This window comes from Colobus angolensis, unplaced genomic scaffold (genome assembly GCF_000951035.1).
Source record: "Colobus angolensis palliatus isolate OR3802 unplaced genomic scaffold, Cang.pa_1.0 Scaffold303, whole genome shotgun sequence".
NCBI classification, from domain to species: Eukaryota; Metazoa; Chordata; class Mammalia; order Primates; family Cercopithecidae; genus Colobus; species Colobus angolensis.
In genome coordinates this window covers 686,381-703,902 of record NW_012116300.1, presented here as the reverse complement: position 1 = coordinate 703,902, position 17,522 = coordinate 686,381, and the positions used below count along the sequence as shown (strand labels likewise).

Sequence of the window (17,522 nt, the reverse complement as noted above, 5' to 3'; positions counted from 1 at the left end):
TAGGTGACAGAGCAAAACTCCATAAAAAAAAAAAAAAAAAAGAGTTAGTCGAGTGTGGTGACAATCACCCATAGTCCCAGCTACTCAGGAGGCTGAAGTAGGAGGATCTCTTGAGCCCTAGAGGTGGAGGCTTGCAGCAAGCCATGTTCATGCCACTGTCCTCCAGCCTGGGTAACAAACCTTGTCTCAAAATAATAATAATAATAATAATAATAATTTGGATCTTGAATAGAGACATACACAGAGGGAAGATGGCATGAAGGCTCAGGGAGAAGACAGCTGTCCCCAAGCCAAGGAAGGAGGCCTCAGCACCAACAAACCCTGCCCATACCTTGTCTCAGACTCCAGCTTCCAGAATAGTGAGAAAATAAATTTCTCTTATTTTATCCACTCAGTCTATGGTACTGTTGTGGCGACTCTAGCAAACTAGTATAGTATTATTCAATAATATTAAATATTATTCAGTCATAATTAGGAATGAATTACTGATATACGCAACAAGGATAAACCTTGAATACATTATGTTAAGTGAGAGAAGCCAGACATGAAAGACCACTATGGTATAATTCCATTTATATGAAATGTAGAGAACAGGCAAATTCGTGGAGACAGAAAGCATACTAGTGGTTGCCAGAAGATGGGAGGAGGGAGGAACAGGGAGGATTGCTAATGGGTACTGAATTGGGATGATGAAAACATTCTAGAACTAGATAGTGGTGACTGTTGCACAATCTCATGAATATATAAAAACCACTCAATTATACATTTTAGTGAATTTTATGGTTTGTGTAGTATATCTCAATTATCAATATACTGAGTCAAAGCATATGCTAAAATTGGAGAATTCAGACGTACAGCTATTCCCCACTGGCTTCTGTGGTAAGGCTATGAGATAAACTAGGCCTAGAATGGAACTGATGCTGTGGGCAGTTCAGAAAGTGGGGAAAGAAACTTTACTAGTGAGGTGAGTGGTTTTCCATGTTTATTGGCCGTCTGTGCATGTCTCTGTGGGTGTGTGTGTGTTTGCTTTCCTTTTTCTGTGAATTACCTGTTGGTGTGCAAAAACAGCTATTCATGTGGTTCTGTAGCCAGACTTTCCAGGGCACTTCCTGGCTGTGTGAACTTGAACTACTTTCTTAACCTTTCCAGGGCTCCAGTTGTGTCATCTGTAGACACGAAGATAATGGTGTCCTCCTTGTGCATCTGTTGAAAACAGCATGAGGCCGGGTGCAATGGCTCATGCCTGTAATCCCAGCAATTTGGGAGGCCGAGGCAGGCGGATAACCTGAGGTTGGGAGTTCAAGACCAGCCTGACCAACATGGGGAAACCCTGTCTCTACTAAAAATACAAAAATTAGCCAGGCATGGTGGCACATGCCAGTAATCCCAGCTACTCAGGAGGCTGAGGCAGGAGAATCTCTTGAACCCAGGAGGCAGAGGTTGCGGTGAGTCAAGATCACACCATTGCACGCCAGCCTGGGCAAAAAGGAGCGAAACTCCACGAAAAATAAGAGAGAGAGAGAGAGAGAGAGAGAGAAAGACAGAAAGAAAACAGCATGAGTTACCTCATGGAAACCATCAGAGTCCAGTCCCTATCCAGTAACTGACAAGAATGAGCAGTTGGAATCTTGGAATCTGTTCTCAGTTTCCCTCTTTTTTTGAATTTTTTAAATTAAAAAAAAATTTTTTTTAGACAGGGTCTTACCCTGTCAGGCTGAAGGGCAGTGGCTCAGTGTCCGCTCACTCTAACCTCCGCCTCCTGGGTTCAAGCGATTCTAGTGCCTCAGACTCCTGAGTAGCTGGGACTACACGCCTGCGCCACCACACCCGGCTGATTTTTGTATTTTTAGTAGACAGCAGTCTTGCATGTTGGCCAGGCTGGTTTCGAATTCCTGGATTCAAGTGATCCACTCGCCTTGGCCTCCCAAAGTGCTGGGATTATAGGCAGGAGGTACCGCGCCCAGCCTCCTTCACTTTTCTGTGACTTCCAGAGCAGGCAATCGGTAGGACCCCGGGAGAGATGCCTGCAGGTGAGTAGACAGGGTTCTCCCTGGCCTCTTTTGAGTCTCAAGGAAGTCACTGAAGCAGTGGGCTGCCTTTTTTAACTCCTCACCCCAGCCTCCAGACACACCCATTGCACCATGTACTGCTACTTGGGACACTTTGTCATGGAAATCCAGTGTTTCCAGTTTCTGAGTCCCGAAACTCTTCCCATGCAAGCTCTAGGACAATCTCTTTTTCTCGGGACTCCCCACTTCAAGGTTCAGTTGTTTTCCACCTATGCTCCTTAGGGCCAGCCCAGGGCTACACTTCTCTGCCAGAGAGGCTGCGGCAAGCAGCGTTTATGCTCCATAGTCGCAGGTAAGGAAGACGAAGCCGTTTCTGTCACAGATCTTCATTGCTTTTCTTTTCTTAAATGTCTTTTTAAAATATGCCTATATATTTGCCGGGCGCAGTGGCTCACGCCTGTAATCCCAGCACTTTGGGAAGCCGAGGAGAGCGGATCATGAGGTCAGGAGATCGAGACCATCCTGGCTAACCCGGTGAAACCCCGTCTCTAAAAAATAATACAAAAAATTAGCCGGGCGCGGTGGCAGGCACCTGTAGTCCCAGCTACTCAGGAGACTGAGGCAGGAGAATGGCGAGAACCTGGGAGGGGGAGCTTGCAGTGAGCAGAGATCGCGCCACGGCACTCCAGCCTGGGCGACAGAGCGAGACTCCGTCTCAAAAAAAGCCTATATATTTTTTAAAGGATTTGAAAACTGCGTAACCCAGTAATAAGCCCTTAGCTTGTAATTTGGATTGTATTTTCTTTGGATTCTCATTTGCCGTTTTAAAAACTTGGGTAAAATCTGTACATTTCCTTTGTGATTTCTGACATCACTATTCTGCCTGGAAATCCTTTTACCTTAGTAATAAGCAAATGCACCTGTATTTCATATCAGCACGACATTTAAACCACCAGTTTGTAATCTCAGCGGGTAACCTTGTTGGTTTATCCAGCAGGAGTAAAACCTGCCTCTGAAATCTGAGGGTGGCCACGAACCCACAAGTCCAGATTCGCAGGTGCGCGCCCTAAAGACTGAGCTACTGGGCCGATGGAGAGCGTCTTGCTCTGCGTCAGGGGCGGAAAGACGTATCTCCCACCAAAAAACAAAAACAAAAAACGAGAAGCTGGTGGCTCGTTGGTCTAGGGGTATGATTCTCGCTTTGGGTGCGAGAGGTCCTGGGTTCAAATCCCAGACGAGCCCCTTTTTTCTTTTCTCCCTTTTCGAATTTTCAGCAAGGACGTGAGACTAGGAAGGCGGAGGTAGGCTCCTGTTGGCAGGGCCTCAGTGGAGACCTTCCGAGGTCCCGGGACGCAGACGGAGGGGCCTGAATCGCTCGCCTTGCTGAAATGGGATCCAGCGCGGCCAACTGCTGCAACCGCTGTTAAAGGAGACGACCCCGGGCAGCAGGAGGAAGTTATTTATAAGGACGTTATTTAGAATAAGGAAGAACGCGCCGGGCTCATTGGTCGCTCCAGCGGCATAAATTTTTTCTAGGATTCGAGAGTATGGCGGCTCAAGTCCCAGGTGAGCCCTACTCCGCTTAAAATTTCAGTTTATTCAGAGAAGGGGAGAACACGGGAAGCGGGGGAGAATGGAGGGGAGTGAGTGAGAGGAGGGAGGAGGGGAAGACCGGGCATCCGCGGGCAGCACTTCAGTGGGCCCTGGCGGGGTGGGGGTCTCGGCCCCTGTCTCCATGCCCAGACCCCGGGGCCTTCCTACTGAGTGCCAAGAAATTCTCAGCTTGGATCTGGAGGGGACGGGGAGCCCCTTTTAGCCCAGATCTGCCGGATTCTCGAGAGTCAGGTGAAATCTGGATACAGGACAGGGCAGAGCGACAGTAAAGGGTGCCCCGGAACCGACGCCCAACGCCTGCTGCCCCACGGGCTTCATTCTTCCTCCTCCTCGCGTCGTGGGAACAGGAGGTCCCGCCAGCTCCCCCCAGTGAAGGGCAAGGGGGCGGATCGCTGAATCGCCCGTGGTGCGCAGTGTGGATGGTGGCCTAAGCCGTCTTCTCCGAGGGCTCAGACATCCTGGGAGCTTGAGGCCAGGCGGGCGCTGCGGGGCTGGTTCAGTCGGTGGGGCAAACAGACTCTCAGCGTCAGCCTTTAGGGTTGGAGGCCCACGTGAGAAGTTCGCTTTCTGGGTTTTGGCCTCCCTGGGGAGAAGGGGGGACCGGAGCCGGAGAAGCGAAGGGTGCGGCGAGGTAGGGGGCCTGGTGGCTGGTGCCTCGTGCACTCGGCAGGCCTTTATTGAACACCCATTGGTGCCACGCTGAGGGAATGCAGCGTTTCCAAGGCGGGCATCCAGTGATCGCGGCTCGCAGACCCTCAGCGCAGCCGCTACCTGCTATTGGGAGGTTCCCATGTCCTGCGGAAGCTGAAGCTCCTCACTGCTCTGCGCGCAGACGCCTAATCCCCAGCCCAGGGCCGAGTGGCGGCGGCGGGCGAGGACCCAGGGAGCTCCCGGATTGTCGGAGCTTTAGGGTTGCTCCCCGTTTTGTGCGGTGCGGAGGAGGGGCCGGGGCTCTGGGCTCCCGCCACGTCCATCCACCCTTGAAATTACCCCTTCCGGGAGGGTCTGAAATAAGAGTCTACTCACTGGGGTCCTGCTGGGTCCGCCTCTGCTGCCCCCAGGATGCTAGGACGCCCACAAAGATAACCTTAAACTGTAAGTTGCGTGGCTCGTTGGTCTAGGGGTATGATTCTCGCTTAGGGTGCGAGAGGTCCCGGGTTCAAATCCCGGACGAGCCCGGCTTTTGGTCCAGGTGAAAAGTCGTTTCCTGATCTTTTTTAGATTCGGCTCGGCCTACAGACCTCAGCGCTAGACATGGACGCCCTTCAAAGGTAATTTGTACAAAGGTCTTAAGCTATGTTGACGCTGCCTACTATCGCAGTACCTCTTCTTAATATTCATCTAGAGTTCTGTCACCAGTGTTGCCAGAGCCCTTCTGACAAGCTATTTTTTGTCCTTTGTTTGGTTTTTGGTGGTTTTTTGTTTTGTTTTTTTGTTACTTCTGTCAGTGCAAACTCAAGGCACCGAAGAAGAGACAAGTCCCTATATACAATAAGAGCCGAATCTTCACAGTTAGATGCCTTAAAAGGTCCAGTCTGGGACTCCCACCCACTATCCCTGGCTCTAGCAGTCACAGTCTTAACGAGAGAGGGAGCCGGACACTTAAGCAGAGGAGATGGGATATGGGCGTTTGTATCTGGGGTCCAGAGGCCTCTCCCTCCCCATGTCCCATCACTACTCACCTGCGTGTAGCCTCCTGGGGCTGCTCTGCTCCCGTGTCCTAGTTTTGGAAGGAGTACGGACTGAACCCTGGAGCCCGGGTACCTGGTCCTGAGTCCCAGCACCCACCAGGACTGGGGCCTCCTCTGATCTACTCTGAGGACAGATTCTATTGGCAGGGACTTCATTTTTGTTTGGGACGCTGGATTTGAGAACATGCTCTCAACCAAGAATCAAAGAAATTTACAAGGAAAATGGACCCAGCACAAGGAGGCTGGATGCGGTGGCCCATGCCTGTAATCCCAGCACTTGGGAAGGCTGAGGTGGGTGAATCACCTGATGTCAGGAGTTTGAGACCATCCTGGTCAACACAATAAAACCCTGTCTCTAGTAAAAATACAAAAATTAGCCGGGCGCGGTGGCTCAAGCCTGTAATCCCAGCACTTTGGGAGGCCGAGACGGGCGGATCACGAGGTCAGGAGATCGAGACCATCCTGGCTAACACGGTGAAACCCCGTCTCTACTAAAAATACAAAAAATTAGCCGGGCGAGGTGGCCGGCGCCTGTGGTCCCAGCTACTCGGGAGGCTGAGGCAGGAGAATGGCGTGAACCCGGGAGGCGGAGGTTGCAGTGAGCTGAGATCCAGCCACTGCACTCCAGCCTGGGCGACAGAGCAAGACTCCGTCTCAAAAAAAAAAAAAACAAAAACAAAAATTTGTCCGGCATGGTGGCGGGCGCCTGTAACCCCAGCTGCTAGGGAGGTTGAGGCAAGAGAATCGCTTGAACCCCAGAGACAGAGGTTGCAGTGAGCCGAAATGGCGCCAGTGCACTCCAGCCTGCTGGGTGAGAAGGTGAGACTCTATCTAAAAAATAAAAATAAAATAAAATAAAAAAAAAGCAAGCAAAACAAGGTATCATGAACAACAAGTCATCAACAGTAGGCAACAGAAGCAAAATTGCAAACATTTTAGATGCAGAGTGTTAGGAAGATTGTAATACAATTATCCTTATGAAAGGCAATAAATAAAATATCTTTGACAACGGGACCTATGTAAAATGCTCTCCTTTCAACCTTCTAGTTTGAAAAAAGAACCAAATAGTTCTAGATATAAAAGCACACAGTAATGGAAATAGAACAGCTAGACGCACCTCACAGTAGGGTACAGTGCGGAGCGGCACCTGCGGGGGCTTCTGCGAGCTCCAAGTGAGCTTCAGGCATTTTGTCTGCATCTCTGAGGATGGGCTCATTTGCCCTACACACAGCAGAACTCTCCTGTTCCTGTAATTCGAGTGGCCTCAAAAAAGAGGTTGTCATTGACTCTTTCAGGTGTGTGCGGTGTGGGTATGTTTTTTCTCTTTCTGAAAGGAGGACATTTCAGCGGACGGCAGAGAGTACAGATTTATGCCCGGGCGGTGTGGAAGGAGCCTCTGGCGGGTCATCCCCATTTATGGGAGATCGCAGAGTGGTGAGCAAAGTCTTACATCAGCAGGGGCATCGGTGCGGAACTGAAACTGTTGTGGGGGACCCCCACTCGCCCTGGTTTCTGGGGCTGATTCATTATGTCACTTAGTTTCTACTATTCTCATGCCACCCCGCCATTTACTAGACATAAAGCATTCTTAAGGGAGCCCGGCTAGCTCAGTCGGTAGAGCATGAGACTCTTAATCTCAGGGTCGTGGGTTCGAGCCCCACGTTGGGCGACTTGTTTTCTTCCTTGCTACCTTGGAGTTCTGGAAACAGCCGGCGTTTAATGAACACTGCTAGGTGCCACATCGCGCTCTGTGATGGTATCTCCTCCATCATTGAATTTTGGTCCCCACGCGCTCGCAGCAGCCAGGATTGTCCGTGAAGTGACCAAAGGCAGCACCAGGATTGGCTGGTTGCCAGCCGGAGGCATAGGGGCGGGGGTGGGTGAGAACGGAGGGGTCACAGGATGGGTATGAGGGGCGCAGGGGCCTCTCCCCACTTTGTGCGGTGCTGGGAGGTGCCCCGGCGCTGGCCCGCCCGCTATTGAATTTACCCCTTTACAGCAAGTCTGCAATCCCAGTCTTCTCTCACTTTGCTTTTGCCGGCTTCAGCTGTATCGCTCCAAGTACTCCACCACTGCCCCAAAGAAAAGTAAACCTCTTACTACCGTGGCTTGTTGGTCTAGGGGTATGATTCTCCTTTAGGGTACCGGAGGTCCCGGATTCGAGTTCCAAAGGAGCCTTTCTGCTTATTTTTTGAGACTCTGTCGAGTCTCGCTCGGTCGCCCAGGCTGGAGTGCAGTGGCGCTATCTGGACTCAATGCAATCTCTGCCTCCCAGGTTCACGCCATTCTCCTGCCTCAGCCTCCAAGTAGCTGGGACTACAGGCGCCTGCCACCATGCCCGGATAATTTTTTGTGTTTTTAGTAGAGACGGAGTTTTACCGTGTTAGCCAGGATGGTCTCCATCTCCTGACCTCGTGATCCGCCTGCCTCAGCCTCCCAAAGTTCTGGGATTACAGGCCTGGGTCACCGCGCCTGGCCTTTTGAGCCCTTACTTTTCACAAAACATTTCTTTTTTGTGGAGATTTGAGAACCTCTGACAACTCTGATTTCCAAGGGAAACCCGACACCATAGGAGGGAATAAAAAGAAATGTTGAAAAGGCTCAAACTGGGTCCTGAGGTCTTTTAACTTTATTTTGTTTTTTATTTTATCGAGACCTAGGGGGTAGGGGGCCGGTAGGTGGGGAGAGGGTCTCCCTATGTTGCCCAGGCTGAAGCGATTACAGGCGTGAGCCACCTCGCTGGGCATCTTTTAATTTTCAATTGGAACCTTGGGGGTCCGCAGGGATCCCGGGGCAGGGCACTAGGTCCAGCCCAGGGCATTAGGGGAGCAGAGTCCGTAGGAGACTTCGGCTTTCTACTGCCATGCATTTTCTTTCCTTTTTTTTTTTTTTTTTTTTTTTTATTTGAACAGTCTCACTCTTGTCCCTTAGGCTGGAGTGCAATGGCGCAATCTCGGCTCACTGCTACCTCCTCCTCCCAGGTTCAAGCGATTCTCCTGCCTCAGTCTCCCGAGTACCTGGGATTACAGGCGCCCGCCTCCACGCCCGGCTAATGTTTGTATTTTTAGTAGACACGAGGTTTCAGTATATTAAACAGGCTAGTCTCGAACTCCTGACTTCGTGATCCGCCCGCCTCGGCCTCCCAAAGTGCTGGGATGACAGACATGAGCCACCGCCCCGGCCAACAGCTATGCACTTTCAAGGGCTCAAGTCCAGGGTTTACTCCGGTGAGACTCAACCCCTTGGTCCTGGATTTTTTTTCCTTCAATTTATAAAATATGAACTTACTGGGGGAATTTAGAATATGGATTGTATATTAGATCGTCTTGTTTCATGAGTCTCTGAGGTCCCGGAAGCTCCCTTGGTGGGATGAATATCTTGAACAGCTCCAATTCTGCTGAATTTTTACCACTGGGTAAATGACAGTCACAGTGGATTCCATGGGCCGTGTCCACGATCTTGGGGGCGTCGGTTTTGAGCAGCCTCAAGGGGAGGGCTTTGTCTGGCGCTTTGCTCCCCCTCTTGCGCCGAGCCTGGAAAAGCGAGGTCCTGGGTAGAATCTCCCGGGCCGCCTCCATGTCCCGGATGTTGGCCCTGCTCTGAGTCGTGGCGCTCGGCCCTGGGGTGCGGCGCTGGGGGCTGCTAAGAGGGCGCTGACTTGGGCTTGCAATTGAGCTTCTGGAGGTCCGGTGAGGTGTCTGTCCCGCGCCGTCCGAAATCTTCCTCTCCGTTACTGTGCCCTGCGGGATTAAAAAAATGTTTACAAAATTTTTAAAATCTTTTTTGAGATGGAGTCTTCCTCTGTCACCTAGGCTGGAATGCAGTGGAGCGATCTCGGCTCACTGCAGCCTCCGCCTCCCAGGTTCAAGCGATTTTCCTGCCTCAGCCTTCCGAGTAGTTGGGGGAGCCACCACACCCGGCTAATTTTTGTATTTTTAGTAGAGAGGGGGTTTCACCATGTTGGTCAGGCTGGCCTCGAACTCCTGACCTCGAGTGAGCCACCCGCTTTGGCCTCCCAAGTGCTGAGATTACTGGCGCGAGCCACCGCGCCCAGCCCCTGCAGGATCTTTTGTCAGACGCTAGGCCCCAGGTGGACCTGACTTTTATTAAACAACAGAACTTTGGGAGGCCGAGGCGGGTAGATCACGAGGTCAGGAGATCGAGACCATCCCAGCTCACATAGTGAAACCTCCTATCTACTAAAAAAAAAAAAGAAAAAAGAAAAAAGAAAAAAAATAGCCGGGCGTGGTGGCGGGCGCCTGTAGTCCCAGCTACTAGGGAGGCTGAGGCAGGAGAATGGCGTGAACCCAGGAGGCAGAGCTTGTAGTGAGCCGAGATCGCGCCACTGCACTCCAACCTGGGCGACAGAGCGAGACTCCGTCTCAAAAACAAAAACCAAAAAAACACAGTAGGGCTGTCAAGCGCCTCGCGTCAAGGCTCAGTGCTCCACCGACCCACCCAGCCCGAGACCCTTCGTTTCTCTCTGACTCCGAAGGAAAATTTAGTTCCTTCGGGCGCCTGGGACTCCCTTCTGGAGGATCAGACGAGTCGGACTCCGCCAAACCCATGAGGAGCGGAAACCATGAGGGAGAGGACAGCGCTGGGGGCGCGAGGACGCAGCCTGCAGAGCTCTGGGGGACTGGGCGTTTTCTCTCATTCTCTATGGCGTCCCCGGCGACCCGAATGGAGGGTGCTGCGTTGGAAGAACACAGCTAAGACTTTTTTTTTTTTGAGACAGGATCTCACTCCCGTGGCCCAGGCTGGAGTGTAGTGACGCCATCTCGGGTCCCTGCAGCCTCCACTTTCTAGGCTCAAGCGATCCTCCAGCCTCAGCCTCCCAAGTAGATGGGACCACAGGTGAGCGCAACCACACCTGGCTAATTTTTTTGTGGAGACAGGGATCTCGCTATGTTGCTCAAGCTGGAATACTTTCTTGAATAAATGCCCAAACCAATTCTAGGGTACTTTTCTAGCCACCTGTGATGAGTTATTCTTTTAATATTCTCAGTAGGCTATTTGACAGCTGCCCCAGTGGCCTAATGGATAAGGCACTGGCCTCCTAAGCCAGGGATTGTGGGTTCGAGTCCCACCTGGGGTAAGACAACCCCAACCTTTGGTGACTTGGGATAAGGCAATGGGGTAACCTTTGGTTGTCCAATGACCTTTTATAAAGGACAAAGCATAGAGACACACAGGTAGAAAAACTTACAAAAATAAGAAAAGGCATGAATTTGGAAGAAAACCAGGGCATTAAACTCAAAGACACAGAATCTCTCAATCTCTCTCTCTTTAGGAAGAGGATAGTGAAGATTTTACATTTACCTTTCTTCACACCAAAGGGACAAGAAAAAACTGTACAGTTTTCGTATATATCAAAGTGTGAAAATGTTGGAGGCTGGTTTTCTGTTTTGGTTTGTTTGGTTTGGTTTGGTTTTCTGTTTTAGAAAGCAACCCTTGTATACACACCTCTTTGATCCACAAGTTCCATTTCATAGAAATACAGGTACCATGGTACTCTATGTGTATGAGGATATTTTACTGCAGTAATTTTGTTCAAAAACGGGAAGGGGATGACCATGAATAGGGGATTAATTGAATACGTTTTGTTTCATTAATGTTGTTCAACCTCAGAAAAGAACTATCTGATCTATCTAACTATCAATCTATCCTGGTTGACTTGGACATCCCCCACGGGAGAGCTGTGTGACACACTTTTTACGAAACAAGCAGCGACTCCGAGGCCCCAAATGTTTGTGTATGATCAGTGCCAAAGGCTCTTGGCACTCCAGCTAGAGGAGAGGAGGGGAGAAAAAAGAGATTCTAGTAAAATGGAAAAATACGCAGGTCAAAAGTAAACAGGAACAGTAGAAAACCGAGGTCTATTTTGGAATTTCAGGGGGGCACTTGCGGAGTGAGGTGGGCAGATGATCACGTGGACTTAATCTGGTTTATGATCGTGAGTGATTTAGGTCTCGCTATGTTGTTTAGGCTGGTCTGGAACACCTGGGCTCAAGTGATCTTCCTGCCTCGGCCTCCCAAAGTGCTGGGATTACACGCGTGAGCCACCGCCCTTCTGTGACTTCTGATAGTGCCTCCTGGGCGTGAAAGCCCTCGTGGGTGGAGTCTTGGCGTCTGTCCAGGATTTGGGGTCCAGCAAGCGCTGTCCAGATTGGCATGTCACCCAGTGAGCACTCTGGTGGCGGAAGGCCCCGTGTCCCCTGGAGCACAATACCAGCCGTGCCCGGGAAGCGTATCCCGGCCCAGGAGGGTGCTTCTTGCTCAGAGCCCAGGTTCTGGACCGAATCTCAGTCCCTGCTCCTCCAGCCCTCTGCCTCCCTCCTTCCTTTCCTGCCGCTACGGAAACAGGAGAGAATCCTCCCTAAAAAGACAGCTAACTCATTGTGCTAATTGCATTTACTATTTAAAAGAAAAGAAAACAGAAAAAAAAGGCAAAAAACAAAACAACAATCAAAAAACAGCTACCGCGACCCGTGTGCGGGTTAAACGACGCGCTGGCTTCAAATGCGGGCGTCCATCCCAGTGAGAAACGAAACAGGGCGGAGCGCGGTGGCTCAGAGAGGCCAAGGCCGGCAGATCTCCTGAGGTCAGGAGTTCGAGACCAGCCTGGTTAACATGGTGAAACCCTGTCTCTACCAAAAATACAAAAAAATTAACGGGGCGTGGTGGCGGTCGCCTGTAATCCCAGCTACTCCGGAGGCTGAGGCAAGAGAATCGCTTGAGCCCGGGAATTGGAGGTCGCAGTCAGCAGAGATTACACCATTGCATTCCAAGCCCGGGTGGCAGAGTGGGACTCAAAAAAAAAAAAAAAAAAAAAAAAAGATGTGAAGACCAGCAATTGCCTCTGATACGGAATCCACCCTCTTTCTTTTTCTGTTTTAAAAGTCCATTTTGGGCCGGGCGCGGTGGCTCAAGCCTGTAATCCCAGCACTTTGGGAGGCCAAGGAGGGCGGATCACGAGGTCAGGAGATCGACGAGACCATCCTGGCTAACACGGTGAAACCCCGTCTCTACTAAAAAACACAAAAAACTAGCCGGGCGAGGTGGCGGGGGCCTGTAGTCCCAGCTACTCTGGAGGCTGAGGCAGGAGAATGGCGTAAACCCGGGAGGCGGAGCTTGCAGTGAGCTGAGATCTCCACTGCACTCCAGCCTGGGCCACAGAGCGAGACTTCGTCAAAAAAAACACAAAAAACAAAAAACAACTCAAACTATTTTAAGCTTTACTGATTTGTACCCAGACAGGATCTTGTTTTTGTCACTCAGGCTAGAGTGCAGTGGTGCAATCATGGCTCACTGCAGTCTCAACCTCTCCAGCTCAAGCCATCCTCCTGTCTCAGCCTCCCAAGTACCTGGGAATAAAGATGTGCCAGCACAGCCAGCTTTTTTTTTTTTCTTTTTTTCTTTTTCGCTATGTTGCCTGGGCTGGTCTCGAATTCGTGGGCTCAAGCTATCCTCCTGTCTCAGCCTCCAAAAGTGCTGAGATTACAGGCGTGAGCCACCACGCCCGGCCCCAAACCAAAATATTTTAAAATGCGGTCATGTGCAGCTTTATAAGGAGGATACCCTCTGAGACATGTGTTGCTTTTGGGCTGCAAACCCGAAGAGAGTGTTACTGTACCAGCCACTGTAGGCAATTGCGACACAAACATTTGCGTATCTAAACATATGTAAACGCAGAAAAGGTGGAGTGAAAATGCGGTATTATAATCTTAGAGAACCATAGTCGTATATGCGGTTTGTTGTTGACCGAAACATCATTTGGGGGTCCACGACTGTATTACATTCCCAGCGCCCGTGGTAGCAAACATCAACAGTATTTTCAAAATCTAATTATTTGCTTATCTTGGTTTCAACTGAAAGAATTGCCAGAGTATTTGACAATGTCTTTTGACCAAATGAAGAGCTAAAATATAGCTTGTATCTTACTGGTCTTTGCATTAAGTTTGCTTTTTAAAAATATCGCATTAAAATATTATTTATCTTCATTACTAAATTTTTTTGGCCCCAATAAGTTTTCCGCGTGCTTCAGTTTTGCCTGCGCGAGATCGGAAGTCTCCGGGACGCAAACGACCGCTCCTAGCAAGGAAACAGCCTCTGGCTAGTCCACCTCGCGCAGGCGCAGGGCGGCAGGGACGAACCCGGAAGTCCCTCCCTGAGAAAGCGCCGCACAAGCCCTCGAACGGGACCAATCCGAGGCTGTGTCTTCCAGCTCTCCTTGCCCCGCCCCCTGCAGGTTTTTCTTGCTTATCCAATAATAGAGGACTATTTTCTCCGCTGGCGCCCTCCTGTCCAATTACATAGAAGGGGGCGGGGCCTAAGCTCGGCGCCGTCTCCGTGAAGAAGTGCGGCGCCATATTTCGCCTGGAGTACCGCCGCTAGGAGTCAGCCACTTGGGCCAGGGTTCTGCGTTGGCTCTAGTTTTTTTTTTCTTTCTTTCTTTCTTTCTTTCGTTCGTTCTTTCGTTCTTTCTTTCTCTGTCTCTCTTTCTTTTCTTTCTTTCCTTTTTTTCTTTTTTGTGAGACGGAGTCTTGCTCTGTGGCCCAGGCTGGAGTGCGGTGGCGCAATCTCGGCTCACTGCAAACTCTGCCTCCCGGGTTCACGCCATTCTCCTGCCTCAGCCTCCCGAGTAGATGGGACTACAGGCGCCCGCCACCACGCCCGGCTAATTTTTTGTATTTTTAGTACGGACAGGGTTTCACCGTGTTAGCCAGGATGGTCTCGACCTCCTGACCTCCTGATCCGCCTGCCTCGGCCTCCCAAAGTGCTGGGATTACAAGCGTGAGCCACCACGCCCGGCCCAGTCTGGATATCTTTTAAAAAGGCGAGGTTGGCTGAGGAGTCAGCAGCGCAGAAATGGATGTAGGTGGGTCGGGTTCTCTTCTTCTCAGCCTAAGCCCTTAGGGCTTATAATAAGGTCTGAGGACAGGCATCGCTTGGGTGACTGTTAGAAATACGTAATCTCAGGCCTCCTGAGTCAGAATCTTCATTTTGATAACATCCCTAGGTGATTTATGTGCGCGTTAACGTTTCAAAATGGCTGCCTTATGCTTCCCACGATTTTGTGTCTAGGAGACAATGTTGACATCTGCATTTGGCTGTGCAGACGGTGGCCTATACTGCAAACCTAATGAAGATAATAAGACTTGAGACTTGTGAGTCACACTCTGGATCTTTATGACCTCTTAGACATCACTGGTCACCTAATCAGGATGATATAACGAAAGTTGTGATGTGGGATGCTATAGGTAGAAAACCTACAGTGAACATGGGTGCTTGAGAATGTGCAGAAGCACCCAGGAAAGGTATAAAAAGAGGCGTTCAGTCAACCTGAGGTGGAAAGAAAAGGCGGGATGTGTATTAGGGATGCATGGGTTTATTCACCAACTTGGCATCCCACAGACATTGTCTCTAACCAAGGTACCCAACTTATAGGAAAAGTGACATGGTAGTCAGTTTCCAAGATGAGTCTCAATAATGCTAGCCTTGCGTAATCCCTTCCCATATTGAATTCGTCTGATAGACTCAGCAATAGTGGATGTAAGAAATGATGTATGACATCTGGAGCTGGGTGGTACAAGATACTGTAACTTCCATCTTGCTCTCCTGAAGCACTTGCTCTGGGGGAAAAAGTTGTTATGTGTGAGAACATGTCTTATTAGCTCTATGGAGAGGGGTCCATGTGAGAAACTGAGGCTTCCTGCTGACAATAACGTGAAGGAGCCATCCTGGAATCCCATCCTTCAACCTCAGTCAGGCCTTCAGATAGACTGAGCTGCTGCTGAAAACTTAACTGCAATTTCATGAGAAACTGTGTTCCAGAACCATTCAGCTAAACAACGGCCAGATTCAGGACTCACAAGATCTGCGTGAGAGAAATGTTTACTGTTTGAAATTGCTAAATTTTAGAATAATTTGTTATGCAACAATAGGTAATTAACACAAGGGGTCCGACTGGTGTCCGCGGGATTCATGGGTATTGTACACCATCAACACAAGCAGCTGACGTTATGGAATAGTGAGATGGTTTTTTAAACACTCAGTTTTGGCACCATTTGAAGCTACCCTATAAGTTTTGGGTGCTGTTTTACGGTTATTGTAAGATTCATATCAGTGGACAATATATGTGGAACTTTTTCTCAGCCAGGAATTTATAGAGCAAGGAAACGAGGGGTACAAGTGGACATGTCTTCTTGTAGTACCTAATGATTTACTTGCAAAATTTTGTTTCTTATCTTGGAAACACCGGACTTTGTGGAGACTTCTTGCTGGCTAATTTGGGCTCCATTTGTTACTGAATAAACTCACCAAAAAGGGGATTCTAACATTGTTATGGCTTTGACTATCAACAAAACATAGTTCTGCAGCTTCACAGGGGTAGCAAAGAGGATTATGGATGGAAAAATCTCAGAGAATTCTGGAGTTGACATGTTCATTGATAACATGAAAAACTGGAACAATCTTATACATTATAAGCAGGACTATAAGGAGGCCAAATCTCTCAGACATGAAAGTTTTGGGTGATTACGTCAGATTAAAAAACAACCTGGAACAGCTGATACGTTGGCTAAAGACAAGGAAAAGGAATTAGCTTGTGGACGAGAATAATTATTAATATCAACTAAGGGTTTGTGGCTACCTGCAGAAATAAAGATTACAGTATTTGTTCATATTTTCCTCCTTTTTATCCTTTCTGTTTTCTCCATATTTTATATACACAGGATGTGTCGTTCTTGGTTAGCTTTCAAGATGGATTCAGAAGTTTCAGAATGTCAGGATGGGATCACGATTGGAGTAGAGGGGATCCTGTTATGGACCTTGATGGCATAACTGATGGGACTTTGCATTGTTTCCTATTGTCAGAAATATAGCTGCACTATGTTAGGCCAGATTGTTTCTTCGAGGTAAATTGGTAAGAGGGTTGTGTATTCATATGCAACTGAAGGGATGGATTTTCGTGAGCATTTATCATGTTTTTGGCTTCTGAATTTCTGCAACTCATTCCAAAGCTTAGGTAATCTTTTGCCTCATAACTATTGGGAAAATAACTTACTTCCTATAAAACAGGAAATCCAGAATAACTGATTTCCCAGTCTCTCTTGCCCCAAAGATGTGGGCATGTGACTGCCCATCAGATACCCCTGACTCAGCCTTTGGCACAAGGAAGAAGAGACCAAGAGGAACCTTTTCTGGCAGTGGTAGCCATTGCAGCAAGATAGATTCCTGGGGCAGCAGTGGCAGCAGTGCTACTACTGTCACCTCATGTCCAGTGATAACTATGTCAAAACTATGAACGGCAACATTTATGCTTGGAGGCAGCAGCTGCAGGTATTATTTTTTTCACTATAGCTGCTGTGTGGTCGTCCGAGCCTGGTTCTCCAGCTGCCCAGGGTTTTTGAAAGGTATTCATTATTATTTTCATGAAATCCTTTCCTGCTTAACTCAGCAAGAGTTGGTGTTTGTTATTTGCAACCAAGAACTGCGAATGAGGCCAGAATGTAGCCAGTCATTAGAAAATGACTTGAACTGTGAACTGGACAGCCATCCATACTTTCTCCAACTCTTCTCTCTGTGTGTTTACATCTTTTGCTCTTATCTATAGACTTTTGCTTTTTATCCATCTATAAGTCAGCCAAAAGACAGTTGCAACCTTCTGGGATTACCTGTTACAGGCCAAGTCCTAGTGAGTATGATCCGTGGGCCCTCAGTCCCAGTTCCAATTGCCCTACTCCAATCATGAATCCTCACTGGGAAGAGGATGATAGAGTATAAACTGGGTTGCTGGAGTCCATACACCTATGGATTAGGGGGCCATTTTCAGAAAAGGCTGACCCAATGTGAGCTGGGAAGGCATCCCTAAATGAAATCTACTTTAGGAACATAGAGTTCTTCAGTCATGGCATGCTGTGCATTTCCTGATATATTCTCCCATTACAAAAAGGGTATGCTTTACACCAAACGCTTTAAAAGATTAAACACAGGCTGGATACGGTGGCTGACGCCTGTAATCCCAGCACTTTGAGAGGCTGAGGTGGGCGGATCAACTGAAGTCAGGAGCTCAAGATCAGCCTGACCAACATAGTGAAACCCCGTGTGTACTAAAAATACAAAAGGTAGCTGGGCGTAGTGGCGTGCACCTGTTAGTCCCCCCTACTTGGGAGGCTGAGGTGGGAGAATCACTTGAACCCAGGAG

The 17,522-nt window shown here is 49.1% G+C and overlaps 4 non-coding genes across 4 annotated transcripts; all 4 read left to right on the top strand.

The window, feature by feature from the left end:
- The first annotated feature begins 3,179 nt into the window (after nucleotides 1-3,179).
- TRNAP-UGG lies at nucleotides 3,180-3,251 on the top strand. Its single transcript has one exon. It is a non-coding gene; the product is annotated as a tRNA-Pro (tRNA).
- A 1,478-nt stretch (nucleotides 3,252-4,729) lies between these two features.
- TRNAP-AGG lies at nucleotides 4,730-4,801 on the top strand. The gene has a single exon. It is a non-coding gene; the product is annotated as a tRNA-Pro (tRNA).
- A 2,109-nt stretch (nucleotides 4,802-6,910) lies between these two features.
- TRNAK-CUU lies at nucleotides 6,911-6,983 on the top strand. Its single transcript has one exon. It is a non-coding gene; the product is annotated as a tRNA-Lys (tRNA).
- Nucleotides 6,984-10,339: 3,356 nt separating this feature from the next.
- TRNAR-CCU lies at nucleotides 10,340-10,412 on the top strand. Its single transcript has one exon. It is a non-coding gene; the product is annotated as a tRNA-Arg (tRNA).
- The last annotated feature ends 7,110 nt before the right edge of the window (nucleotides 10,413-17,522 follow it).